The following is a 14,050-nucleotide window of genomic DNA, read 5'->3' as shown; positions in this document are numbered from 1 at the left end:
TACTCCAGCCTTTTTGTGTTATTAGAATTTGTTCAGGTTCGCAAACAGATTACGTTTATCATGAAACGCATCTTAAACATAAGTAAAATAAAAGTAGAATACCACGCTAAAAAACGAATAATTCCTAAATAATCGAAATATAGCTGCAGCCCAACTTGTAAGACACATACATACAAACAACGTGAACAAAAATAGAAAAAAAGCAGCGCATTAAAATTACACTAAAACATATAGTGACACAAAATAAAATTAATATAGCACCAAATAATCATTAATAAATAAGTGAATATTGTAATTATGTATATTCCGTGGTAAAGAACCAGTCCTCAATTCAAGGAAAAGATAGAGGATGATATCGAAGTCCAGTGAAATAAGTGAAAGTGATAACTTAATAGAATTCTTCTGTGCAGACAAAACACCAATGCATGTGAACCTCCACCACACAACTGCAGGAAGTGGTGCAAATATGTGAACAGACATCCAGATGTCTTGTTGCTAGAAAAGCAACTTAAAAGAGCAACAGTGGTGGAACAGTGAAGAGGACATTTGCCACTGCTTATAATTTAAAGGTCAATCACTTGATAAATAATAAAGGCAGTAAGACAGGCAGGCAGCTTGCATCTTTAGAATGAGATTGTGATCGTTGGGTGCTGATTTTCCGATCGAATTGCGATCTCTTGGCTTGGTCTCATTACACTCACAGCCAACTCCTGCCATTGTCGGGTTGATGTCCGGATGTTGATCTTACAATACAAGGCTTTTCACTGCTTGCCTTCTGGTAAGCGCATACGTTGTGTGGTGGAGGTTCACATGCATTGGTGTTTTGTCTGCACAGAAGAATTTTATTAAGTTATCATTTTCACTTATTTTACTGGACTTAGATATCATCCTCTATCTTTTCCTTGAATTGAAGACTGGTTATTTACCAGGGAATATACATAATTACAATATTCACTTATTTATTAATGATTATTTGGTGCTATATTAATTTTTTGTGTCGCTATAGGTTTTAGTGTAATTTTATTGCGCTGCTTTTTTTCTATTTTTGTACATCTTAAACATATATTGGGGTACTATACTGACTAAACTGACTGCATCCCATTATATTTTATTTGGTTTTCCTGCATTTGACATTAAGGAAGGTTTAGAATTGTGTTTTAGACAAATACATGGTAACATGCTGTCCTTGGGGAGAAGACTGTCTGCTTTCTTCCCTGCCTGGGGCTAAGAGTGGCCTAGAAACGGCACAGGTTACTTGCTGGTAATTGGTTGCTGGGTGCATTGAATTACTTCTGTCATGTAAGATGATGGTAAATCACTCACATTGTTGCAACAGACCTCAGAAAGGAAGAGGGTATATGTTTTACAATGTGTAGACATATGAGAATGTTCCTGTTTTTCCCATAAAAAATGGTAACTGGAGGGTTTCACAATAGCTTGGATATAACTGCATATTAACTATTTAATTATTAGTTTGGTAGTGATTATATATGAATTACTTATGATGGTAAATGTTTCACAGGTGGTAGTATCATATCATTAATGCCAGTTACTGCCATTTTTGTTCAGGTAAAGTAATTCCATAACAGCGATTTGAGTACTTGATGTGATACTTTTTTTCTATTTGCACTAATTTTTCAGCACAAGCTTTTAGGGTATGTCCCCTTCTTCAAGGTCCAAGCAGTACTAATTCACAGAAGTTTTAGCAGAATGTCAAAAAAAAAAAAAAAGTTCTGAGGAAAAGGTAAAAAACACACCCAAACAAATGTATACAACAATGGTAATAAAACTAGCATAGTTAGTGAGATCAGACAGAGGGAGAGCAATATACCAGGAGGGAGGGATGACAGTCACAGAGGAGTTGTAAAACTGTTGGATAATGAGTAAGGCTGGTCATACACTTTTTGGATCAGCAGTAACACCAGCCGAGATTCAAACCGTTAATAGGCAGGCTGAATGTACCAACCAATCAAATTGGGTACAACTAACTTGCTGGATTCTCTTGCAAATATCGCTAGCGGCTGCTATAGCTACTAGCAATAATCAATGTCTTCTCCCAGCAAGGACAGCTTTACCTGAATAAACACCATCTGTGTTGATGGTTGGAATTGAGCAATTTTTTTTTCCTGCAACCGTGGGTTGCAGGACAGACGTTCGCTCCATGTATGGCCGGCTTAAGAAAACCCATATCTAAATTCAGTTTGTTATCTTTTGTGTCAAATAGAACTATTATTAGTTTACATGTTTTCCTTTCCTGAACAGTTTTGAAATTCCCTTTATGTACGAAGACATTGAGGTCTTCCGTAGTGTGGTCCGGTTGTGAGAAATGTCCCACAGGTGGTCAGAACTCCTCTTTTTTTGATGTTTTGTGATGGTGTGTTTGGTCAAATTCATCCTTGTTCTCAACTTCTGTCCTGTTTGAGAGCCTTTGCTATATCTTTTGCATTGGATGAGGTGTAACGTGTCCTGAAAAATTGTATGTTGGTGCAAATAAAATAAGTATCACAGAAAGTACTCAATTATAATAGCTAACTTAACATGAAAACCATCACTTTGTGTAGGATATTGTCTGGAACACTATAGAGCTCGGTGCTAGCTCTGTGCATAGAGTATACCACTAGCTAATTCTTGTTTTTGCATTGTCTGACAAAATATTGTAACCTGTAGAAAAGGTCATCAGTCCTTTTAGCCTAAACACAGTAAAATTTTAAATATTAGTGCATAGCTCCAGTTCAGCAAATGCCTTTTATTTGTTCTTTTGCAACTCTTAAATTATTGTGTTGGCTTACTACAACTTGCACATCGTCACTATATTTTGTATTAAACGCCAATTTCCACTGTCCTTATTTAGTGTAAGTTCATAGTTTTCTTCTGTGTCTGTAGATTTATTCAATTCCCTCTTGACTCCTAAAAGTTGAAGTTGTCTTCCTGACGTAGCATTCACTGAAGGCACTTTTAAAATTGGAGCAGCCGGAATTTGGAGCGGCTGTGCATGGCAACCAATCAGCTTCTGTCTTTCGTTTTCAAAACTTGGCTGAATAAGCGAAAAATAAAGTTAATTGGTTGTAATGCACAGCTGCTGCATATTCTGTCAGCTTAAAATTTCGGACCTGGGAGAATTAGACATTTATACAGCGAGAGAAGTGATGGACAGTTTCAAGGTTGTAGAAGATGGTGACAAATGGATCGCTGTCTTATGTCGCTATTTTCTTAAGAGGTCTTCGTTATACAGTTTTAGTTCTTAGACTTTTTTACTGTTTGAAAGCCACCTAGTATAAACCAAAATGCCTCCTTAATAAAGCTAAGAAATTAACACAATTATGGTTATTGGCTTTGTCTCATTTACTAATAATGTAAGCTGTCTGAAAATCAATTTCTTAATGAAGAATTTCATGTCTTTAACATAAGAAACAGGAAGTCGATAATCTTTCAGAAATTGTAAGTTAAGACTGATGTTTATACTGCTAGACATGATTTCCCAAAAGCCGATATATTGTTTTCGTAAAAGCTGATATCTTTGACTTTGAAAATGGAATCTAGAGAGGCCATTAATATGTTACGGAAGAGCAGAGTAACCGACAGCTTGCCTTTCAGTTTTCAACATTTCTTTGTATCCTGTGAACATTCTTTTACACATAGAACTAGTTCTAGTGGTAACATTGACATTAAATAGTAATATAATATCACTTGGAGATTTGTCAGTTTGCGAATGTGAAGGATGTGTTGGGACTGAAAGTTCACATATTACCCTGCTGTTGAAGCAAGAGGAATAAGATACATTGCCAGGTCTTTTTTGGCACTTTTTGTTTACCAATTTAAATCAGTATTTTTTTTTGTTGCTAGAAACTGCTTATAACCCCCAAACATTTATGTTTTTTAACCAAGACCTTAGTGAATAAAATGGCAATCGTTTCAATTTTATATGTCACACGGTATTTGTGCAGCAGTTCAAATGCAATATTTTTTGGAAAAATAAATGAATTTCATGAATAAAAAAAAAAAAAAAAAAAAAAAATATATATATATATATATATATATATATATATATATATATATATATTATACCGTATCTAAAAAAAAAAAGTGAGTACACACCCATTTTTTGTAAATATTTTATTATGTCTTTTTAGTTGACAACACTGAAGAAATGACAAATTGCTACAATGTAAACTAGTGAGTGTACAGCTTATATAACAGTGTAAATTTGCTGTCCCCTCAGAATAGCTCAGCACACAACCATTGTTGTTTAAACTGCTGGCAACATGCTTGGCGTGAGTACACCCCTAAGTGAAAATGTTCAGATTAGACCAATTAGCCATTTTCCCTCCCCGGTGTCATGTGACTTGTTAGTGTTACAAGGTCCCAGGTGTGAATGGGGAGCAGGTGTGTTAAATTGGTTGTTATCACTCTAACTCTCTCATACTGGTCACTGGAAGTTCAACATGGCACCTCATGGCAAATAACTCTCTGAGGAACTAAAAAAGACTTGTTGCGCTACATAAAGATGGCCTAGGCTATAAAAAGATTGCCAAGCCACTGAAACTGAGCTGCAGCATGATGGCCAAGACTATACAGAGGTTTAACAGAATTGGTTCCACTCAGAACAGGCCTCGCCATGGTCCACCAAAGAAGCTGAATGCACAGCGTCCTATCCAGTGTCCTATCCTATTTCTTTGGGAAATAGATGTATGAGCCATGCCAGCATTGCTGCAGAGGTCAAAGATGTGGGGGGTCAGCCTGTCAGTGATCAGACCATACGCCGCATATCACATCAACTTGGTCTGCATGGCTGTTGTCCCAGAAGGACTTAGCCTCTTATAAAGGTGTTGCACAAGAAAGCCTGCAGTTTTCTGAAGACAAGCAGACTAAGGACATGGATTATGGGAATGTCCTGTGTTCTGATATGACCAAGATAAACTTATTTGTATCAAGCGTGTGGCTGCAACCAGGTGTGGAGTAAAAAGACAAATGTGTCTTGCCTACAGTCAAGCATGGTGGTGGGTGTGTCATGGTCTGGGGCTGCATGAGTGCTGCTGGCACTGGAAGCTACAGCTCATTGACAGAACCATGAATGCCAACATGTACTGTGACATACTGAAGCAGACCATAATTCTCTCCCTTCAGAGACTGGGCCACAGGGCAGTATTCCAAGATAACGACCCCAAACATACCTCCAAGATGACCACTGCCTTGCCAAAGAAGCTGAGGGTAAAGGTGTAGGACTGGCCAAGCATGTCTCCAGACCTAAACCCTATTGAGCATCTGTGGGGCATCCTCAAATGGAAGGTGGAGGAGCGCAAGGTCTCTAACAACCACCAGCTCTGTGATGTCATCATGAAGGAGTGGAAGAGCACTCCAGTGGCAACCTGTGAAGTTCTGGTGAACTCCATGCCCAAGAGGGTTAAGGCAGTGCTGAAAAATAATGGTGGCCAAACAAAATATTGACTTTGGGCCCAAATTGGACATTTTCACTTTTGTCGCCAGAGGTTTAGACATTAATGGCTGTGTGTTGTGTTATTTTGAGGGGACAGCAAATTTACACTGTTATACAAGCTGTACACTCACTACTTTACATTGTAGCAAAGTGTCATTTCTTCAGTGTTGTCACATGAAAAGATAATAAAATATTAAAAAAAATGTGAAAGGTGTACTCACTTTTGTGAGATACTGTACCTAATTTTCTTTTTATAAAATATGAAAAATGTTATGCTGAGTTAATGGATACCGAACATGTCACGCGATGAATTGCAACGAACTACGGTGCTTAAAATTCTCCATAGGCGGTGCTTACATTTTTTTTTTTTTTTTTTTACTGTTTAGCTGTTTAGAGTTACAGAGGAGGTTTAGCACTAGAATTATTGCTCGTGCCCCAACGTTCGCGGTGATACTTCACATGTGTGGTGTGAACACCATTTACATGTGTGTGCAACCTATGTATATGTTTGCTTCAGCGGGTGAGCACGTAGAGGATTTTCAGCATGTCAGAAAATTATTTTTATTTTCTTCCCCAGATTTTCTGTGCTGACTGGATTAATAAGGTCGTGATACATTTTTGAGTCATGCATCAGATAGTGGGCTGTTCTCTTTTGACAGATCTGGCCATGCAACAATTTGGGGAGGAAAGGACAGGCAGACCTCTGATCTCTGTTTGATATTGATGAGAACTCTGGCCATCTATGGCTTATCTTAGTTTTGATTAGGCTGCTTATTCCAGCCAACAGTTGTGGCTGATAATACTAGGAAGAATTAAGACAATGTAAGAGGCTTAGACATAGATTTATTGAAGGATTCATTTTCACTCCAGCTTGTGCTCTCTTCAAGTACAAGTCATGTTCTGGGGAATTCTAAAAATATATAACTTTCTCTTTGATCCTGGTTGGGTAGTTAAAAGGTTAACACAGGTTATCATCCCTTTGTAAATCAAGTCTTTAAAAAACTCTGAGGAACATACAAAACCACACTTGCAGAGGGGCTACCCCCAAACTGCAAGGGTTAAATGCTCATTCATGCCTAGGGTATCTTTTAAATGCCATTTTTCACACCTTACCCTTGCTACCACAAGCTTACTTTAATTACTTGAATCACTGGGATTGGTCCTTCAAAGCGTTTTCTCTTTGCCACTCCATCCGTTGGTTGCTCTCTGACCTCATCACATACAATGCTTCTAATTTATCTTCAGTCTGTTTTGATGTGATGTAGTGTAGGAAAGTTTTTTGCAAGGATGTCAAACTCCATTTCATTGAAAGCTGTATCAGCATTATAATTAACCTTAAGGGGCCAGTTGTATCTCTAAGACTATATACATTTTTCCAGGGCTTTTTTTTTTTCCTCAAGGAATAGGTGCAGGAACGGATCCACGCCCCCTGCTGAACCGCATCAAGAGGTGGGTGTGGCCAACATTGGGAGAATCTTAAAGGGGCAATAAATACCAGGAGTGTGTTATGTGCAAAGTTCAGAGATGTGATATGTACAGATTTCAGGGGTTCGCTATGTAGCGAGTGCAGAGTTTGATGGTGCACTGAGTGCAAGATTTACAGATGTGCTATGCACAACATGAAAGGTTTAGCTCTTTCATAGCCTGTCACAGCTTGCTTCCACCCCTCCTCAGCTCTGACCTCTGCACCATTCATCCCCCACAAACTTCTTTGCATCTCACCTACCTGGCCTGGCTCTAGTACCTCCCAGCAGTGTGTGTGGACCTGCCCCTCTCTCTCATGCTTGCAGGGAGACCATTGCTCAGCATTTGTGCACAGACTGGGATCACAGTGCAGCTTACCACAATATGCCCCATCCTACACTGCACCTGCATCTCCCTTATCACATGAGTACAGGGCAGTAAGAATATGTAAGAGGAAAGCTCTCCTTGTTTACACAGAAGGCTTATGTGTTTACAAGTGACAGCAGTGAGTTGGGAGAGGAGGACGAGAGCTGTAGGTGGTAGAATGGATGTTCCAGCTGAAAAAAAGCCCTAGGTGTGTGGTCCACATGAAATGGCCTGGAGCGCCGGATTCCGCCCGCTGGCCTTGTGTTTGTGGGGTTTACTATTTGCCAATCTTAGAGATTTTCAGAACTGCATGCTTTCTTAGGAAAATTTGGTCTGGTCTGGCTCCAGAATGAAAATTGGGCCTATGTACACCTTTAGACCCTCCTTCCTCTGTATATCCCAATCTTAAAGCAGTCCCGTTTCTAATGTCCCATATTTCTTTTTTCTCCCACCTGACATAAAGTGTATTTGAAGCCTGTCCTATTTAGTTTTGGATAGAGCGGTGAGAGGTAAGATTCTTTGCCAGGATCTTATTGCCATGTTTGTTCCGGTTAGGTAGATTTAGGGCCCATTCACATTGGTGGACTGATTAGGTCCGCATGTCTTTTTTTTTTTTTTTTTTTTTCAGGCAGACCCAATCGTACCATTCAGTCTCCTCTATGGAGCGGTTGGTGTCAACATACATGTGTCCCTTGAGACCCGCCGACATCCGATCCTACCTGCTAAAAACAGATGGATTGGGATCACCTATCCATTTGGCAGATTGGGTCGAATGGCAGTGGGTTGTAAACAGACCACATTCAACCACCCATAGAGGAAACAGGCTGTGTCTGCACTGCATTAGCAGAGAGGACACAGACCAACCATCCAGCTGCTTAGGGGGGATCAGCAGACGGATTCCCCACTGAGCAGGCAGACTCCAACAGATTGGAGTCTGGTAAGGAAGGAGCAGCAGAAGTAGCGCTGAACAATGCTGTATGGAATCTTAATATAAAAACGGATATGGAGCTGAGGTATGTAATATGTAATAAGCTTAAATGGACCAGGTGCAGTGCAGTCTGCAATGGGTAAGGGAGGTAACCAGTGGCCGTGGTAGTGGGTATAAGAGGTGAGGGGAAAGGGTTGCAAACAAAAAAAAATCACAGAAATAAGTGAATTCTTTAAAAAAAATGTTTTTTAAATATAACAAACCTATTATACTTGCCTGCTCTGTGCAGGAGTTTTTCACAGGGCAGCCTGGATCCTCCTCCTCCTTGGGTTCCTGGCTGGAACTCCTGGCCCCTCCGTGGAACTCCTGGCCCCTCCGTTCTGTTGAGTGCCCCCACAGCATGCAGTTTTCTATGGGAGCACCCGACCCAAAGCTCCTTTTGTATCCATTCAGACACTGAGGCGCGGTTCGACCCTGCCCCCTCTCTCTCCTGTTTGGCTAAATGAGTTTAACCACTTGCCGCCTGCCCTATAGGCAATTGACGGTGGCAAAGTGGTTGCATAATCCTGATCGGACGTCATATGACGTGATCAGGATTATGAGCCGCTGCGCTCCCCTGGGGGTGCGCATCACGGCTTTCGTTGTTGCGGGGTGTCAGTCTGACACCCGGCAACTACGATCTCGGTAAAGAGTCTCCGACGGAGACTCTTTACCACGTGATCAGCCGTGTCCAATCACGGCTGATCACAGTGTAAATAGGAAGAGCCGGTGATTGGCTTTTCCTCACTCGCGTCTGTCAGACGTGAGTAGAGGAGAGCCGATCGGCTGCTCCTCTGACAGAGGGGGTCTGTGCTGATCGATTATCAGCAGAGCCCCCCCCCCCCGAGGATGCCCACACAGGACCACCAGGGATGCCACCAGACCACCAGGGATGCCCAGCAAAAGGTAATCCTCCCTAGACCACCAGGGATGCCAATCAGTGCCCATAATGGATGCCAATCAGTGCCCACAATGGGCATCACTGATTGGCATCCATTAGTACAGTATACCATAATACAATGCCGCCTATCAGTGCCCCCCTGTGCCGCCTATCAGTGCCCCCCTGTGCCGCCTATCAGTGCCCCCCTGTGCCGCCTATCAGTGCCGCCTATCCATGCCCATCTGTGCCGCCTATCCATGCCCATCTGTGACGCCCACCCGTGCCACCTATCAGTGTCCATCAATGCCACCTCATCAGTGCCACTTCATTGGTGCCACATCGTCAGTGTCCATCGGTGTAGCCCCATCAGTGCCCATCAGTGAAGGAGAAAACTTACTTATTTACAAAGTTTTGAAACTGAAACAAAAAAAAACATATTTTTTTTCAAAATTTTCTGTATTTTTTTATTTGTAGCGCAAAAAATAAAAACCGTAGAGGTGATCAAATACCACCAAAAGAAAGCTCTATTTGTGGGAAAAAAATGATAAAAATTTAATTTGGGTACAGTGTAGCATGACCGTGCAATTGTCATTCAAAGTGCGACAGCGCTGAAAGCTCAAAATTGGTCTGGGCAGGAAGGTGTTTAAGTGCCCAGTATTGAAGTGGTTAATTGACAGCAGCAGAAGCCAATGGTGCCGCTGCTGTGTCTCAGCCAATCAGGAGGAAGAATCCTGGACAGCTGAGTCTCTCATGCACATCGCTGGATAGAAATGGACCACAGGTAAGTATTAGTGGGGGCTGCTGCGCACAGAAGGCTTTTTATCTTAATGCGTAGAATGAATTAAGATAAATATAACCTTCTGCCTTTACAACCACTATCAGCATTAAAAATGTAAAGGAAAAAAAAAAAATCTTTCGTGCAGTAAAATGTTATACTGGAGCTTGAAAAAGTGGCACAGAAATATAGATAAGTATTGTTATATAATAGCAGTTGGCCTGGAGCCCTGTGTCTTTATGTGGTCACAAAACTCCTTAGTGACTTTTTATGTTTCACTAATGTACAGCAGGGGATACATTATAGTATAAATAATTTAACAATAACTTTCACGAATGGTAGCCACAGACAAAATCGCACATATTATGGTCACATACAGCATTCTATGATGTCTTCATTTAGCAAATGCTATTTTAAAATCATTTTCCTGTGATGTGTGTATGTTTGTATGATTATATACTGTAAAATCAGTTCCGCACTAGAATTTGCATCCTGTATAGTACACATATCCTATTTTCAATGAAATTGTACAAGCAACGTATATCCAGAAACACTTCCTTTCCTAAGGTAACCATTACTTTATTCAGCTACATGGGTTGTCGCTCTTTTTTTTTCCTGCACACTCCAGAGTTGGACTACTAACAACTATGATAATACACGGACATATCTTGATTCATAAATTCTAAACTCTTCCAATTATAACCAAGAAATATTTGTTTTGATTTGAGGTTTACCTTTTAGGCAGTACAATTTGTTTGAAATTGGATGTGTAGCGCTAAGTGATCCAAACAGTGATATATATATTTATATTATAGCCCAACAGGGGTGACGAGTGAAAACTACTCGTATAAAAAAAAGTCCACATAAAATATTAAAGTGAAATAAACATGTCCATTGTGACCAGATGAAACACAGAGGCGAAGGGATGTCATACAGCCATAAGGACCATCACACTGAAAATGTCTTCTAAATACAGTGCCTTGCGAAAGTATTCGGCCCCCTTGAACCTTTCAACCTTTTGCCACATTTCAGGCTTCAAACATAAAGATATAACATTTAAATTTTTTGTGAAGAATCACCAACAAGTGGGACACAATTGTGAAGTGGAACGAAATCTATTGGATTTTTGAAACTTTTTTAAGTAATAAAAAAATGAAAAGTGGGGCGTGCAAAATTATTCGGCCCCCTTGCGTTAATACTTTGTAGAGCCACCTTTTGCTGCGATTACAGCTGCAAGTCGCTTGGGGTATGTCTCTATCAGTTTTGCACATCGAGAGACTGAAATTCTTGCCCATTCTTCCTTAAAAAACAGCTCAAGCTCAGTGAGGTTGGATGGAGAGCGTTTGTGAACAGCAGTTTTCAGCTTTTTCCACAGATTCTCGATTGGATTCAGGTCTGGACTTTGACTTGGCCATTCTAACACCTGGATGTGTTTATTTGTGAACCATTCCTTTGTAGATTTTGCTGTATGTTTGGGATCATTGTCTTGTTGGAAGATAAATCTCCGTCCCAGTTTCAGGTCTTTTGCAGACTCCAACAGGTTTTCATCCGGAATGGTCCTGTATTTGGCTGCATCCATCTTACCCTCAATTTTAACCATCTTCCCTGTCCCTGCTGAAGAAAATCAGGCCCAAACCATGATGCTGCCACCACCATGTTTGACAGTGGGGATGGTGTGTTGAGGGTGATGAGCTGTGTTGCTTTTACGCCAAACATATCGTTTTGCATTGTGGGCAAAAAGTTCGATTTTGGTTTCATCTGACCAGAGCACCTTCTTCCACATGTTTGGTGTGTCTCCCAGGTGGCTTGTGGCAAACTTTAGACGAGACTTTTTATGGATATCTTTGAGAAATGGCTTTCTTCTTGCCACTCTTCCATAAAGGCCAGATTTGTGCAGTGTACGACTGATTGTGGTCCTATGGACAGACTCGCCCACCTCAGCTGTAGTTCTCTGCAGTTCATCCAGAGTGATCATGGGCCTCTTGGCTGCATCTCTGATCAGTCTTCTCCTTGTCTGAGCTGAAAGTTTAGAGGGACGGCCAGGTCTTGGTAGATTTGCAGTGGTCTGATACTCCTTCCATTTCAAAATGATCGCTTGCACAGTGCTCCTTGGGATGTTTAAAGCTTGGGAAATCTTTTTGTATACAAATCCGGCTTTAAACTTCTCCACAACAGTATTACTGACCTGCCTGGTGTGTTCCTTGGTCTTCATGATGCTCTCTGCGCTTTCAACAGAACCCTGAGACTATCACAGAGCAGGTGCATTTATACAGAGACTCGATTACACACAGGTGGATTCTATTTATCACCATCAGTCATTTAGGACAACATTGGATCATTCAGAGATCCTCGCTGAACTTCTGGAGTGAGTTTGCTGCACTGAAAGTAAAGGGGCCGAATAATTTTGCACGCACCACTTTTCAGTTTTTTATTTGCTAAAAAAGTTTAAATTATCCAATAGATTTGGTTCCACTTCATAATTGTGTCCCACTTGTTTGTGATTCTTCACAAAAAATTAAATTTTTATATCTTTATGTTTGAAGCCTGAAATGTGGCAAAAGGTTGATAAGTTCAAGGGGGCTGAATACTTTCGCAAGGCACTGTAGGTGATATGGTTTATGCGCACTTACTGAAATTGTTGGACCCGACTGTCAGTCAGTCAATCAGGCATGAACAATCCCAAACGACAGAAGAACTGTGGCTGGTCAGCTGGTATCCCGAAGGATTTGGGCTACGCCTCGCTCTTCTTCAGAAGATGTCGACCATAAGAACAACAACTGGACTGCTGTAGCTGGTCTCTTATAGATGTCACCATCTTGAGGATGGTTCAAACCACCAAGGGCATCAAACAGGGGATCCAAAGATGGCAAATGGATGGTGGTAAAGGTAAACCCTTATAGGGGTAATAAGGCCCAATGCTATAAACCCAAAAATGATTTCATCCACAGAGCATGAAAAAAAAGGATTGGGCAATATTATTTAGTGATTTATATATATATATATATATATATATATATATATATATATAAATCACTAAATAATATATCACTGTTTGGATCACTTAGCGCTACACATCCATTTCTATCACTGTTTGAATTTTTGTCACATTCAGTGTAGCAGCTTTTCCTTTTTCTTTTTTTGCTTATGTTAAGGAAGGCACAATAATTATTTCCACAGTATACTTTATTTACCAACATGCCAGACCATGTGGCTGTTCGGTGAAGGAGAAGCAGCTGACTGGTGAGGTCATCCCTCTGCTCTCTCTCATCCTGTAAGCTTGTGCAGACTATTAACTGACAGCCATAGAGTTCTGATTATTATGCTCCTTCCCCTTTGCCATTTCTGGAGGCCATACACGATTTGATAAATTATTTGATTTATTTTTCAATTATTCTTTCCTGTCAGAATTGTATTAATTCCTAGTTTTTAACCCAATAAATTGATATACCATGCACAAGGAATGGGATTTGGTTTTGGTATTTGGAAGGTACGCTTGTAAGTTATCAATAGGGTTGCCACCTTATCCAGTTAATACCAAACACATTAACCACTTAAGGAAGGCCGTATTGCCATTGTACGTCATTACAATGGCACAGGCAGGCACAAGCACGTACATGTACGTGCCTGCCTTCCAGCGGGTGGGGGGTCCGATTGGACCCCCTCCCGCTGGATACGGCGGTCCAGTTCACTCCAGGAGCGATCCGTGATGAGGGGATGGCCATTGGTTTCTGGCCACCCCCTCTGGATCGCTCCTGGCCAATGACAAGCTTCCTCCCACTGTGTATTGTTTACACAGGAAGGAGGAAGTGATGTCATTCTCCTCGGGGCGGTCTTTTTGACCGGACTACGAGGAGAAGACTGAAAGTAAGTGCACCAAAACACTACACTGACACATAGGTACACAACCCCCCCCCCCCCCCGATCGCCCCCCGATCCCCCCCCCCCCCAGTCACATTGTCACTGATTGCATTGATCATTTCTTTACTGATCACTGCATTCAGTGTCAGTTGTAACAGTTAAAACTGTCAGGGCAGTTAGTGTTAGGTCCAGGGTAGCCCCCTATCACCCCCCAATAAAGAATTAACCCCCTGATTGCCCCTAGAGTTAACCCTTTCATCCCCTTTTGCCAGTGTCACTAAGCGATAATTTTTCTGATCGCTGCAT

At 41.1% G+C, this 14,050-nt stretch overlaps 1 protein-coding gene across 4 annotated transcripts in view; it reads left to right on the top strand.

The window, feature by feature from the left end:
• The window catches only part of PAM (peptidylglycine alpha-amidating monooxygenase), a 299,102-nt gene that overhangs the window by 171,377 nt on the left and 113,675 nt on the right, over positions 1-14,050 (top strand). The gene's annotated exons all lie outside the window — the stretch shown is intronic.

This window comes from Lithobates pipiens, unplaced genomic scaffold (genome assembly GCF_037356315.1).
Source record: "Lithobates pipiens isolate NorthernLeopardFrog02 unplaced genomic scaffold, aLitPip1_a1.2 Scaffold_3, whole genome shotgun sequence".
NCBI classification, from domain to species: Eukaryota; Metazoa; Chordata; class Amphibia; order Anura; family Ranidae; genus Lithobates; species Lithobates pipiens.
Note: the sequence above shows the minus strand (reverse complement) of the source record. Positions and strands in the feature narration are given on the sequence as shown.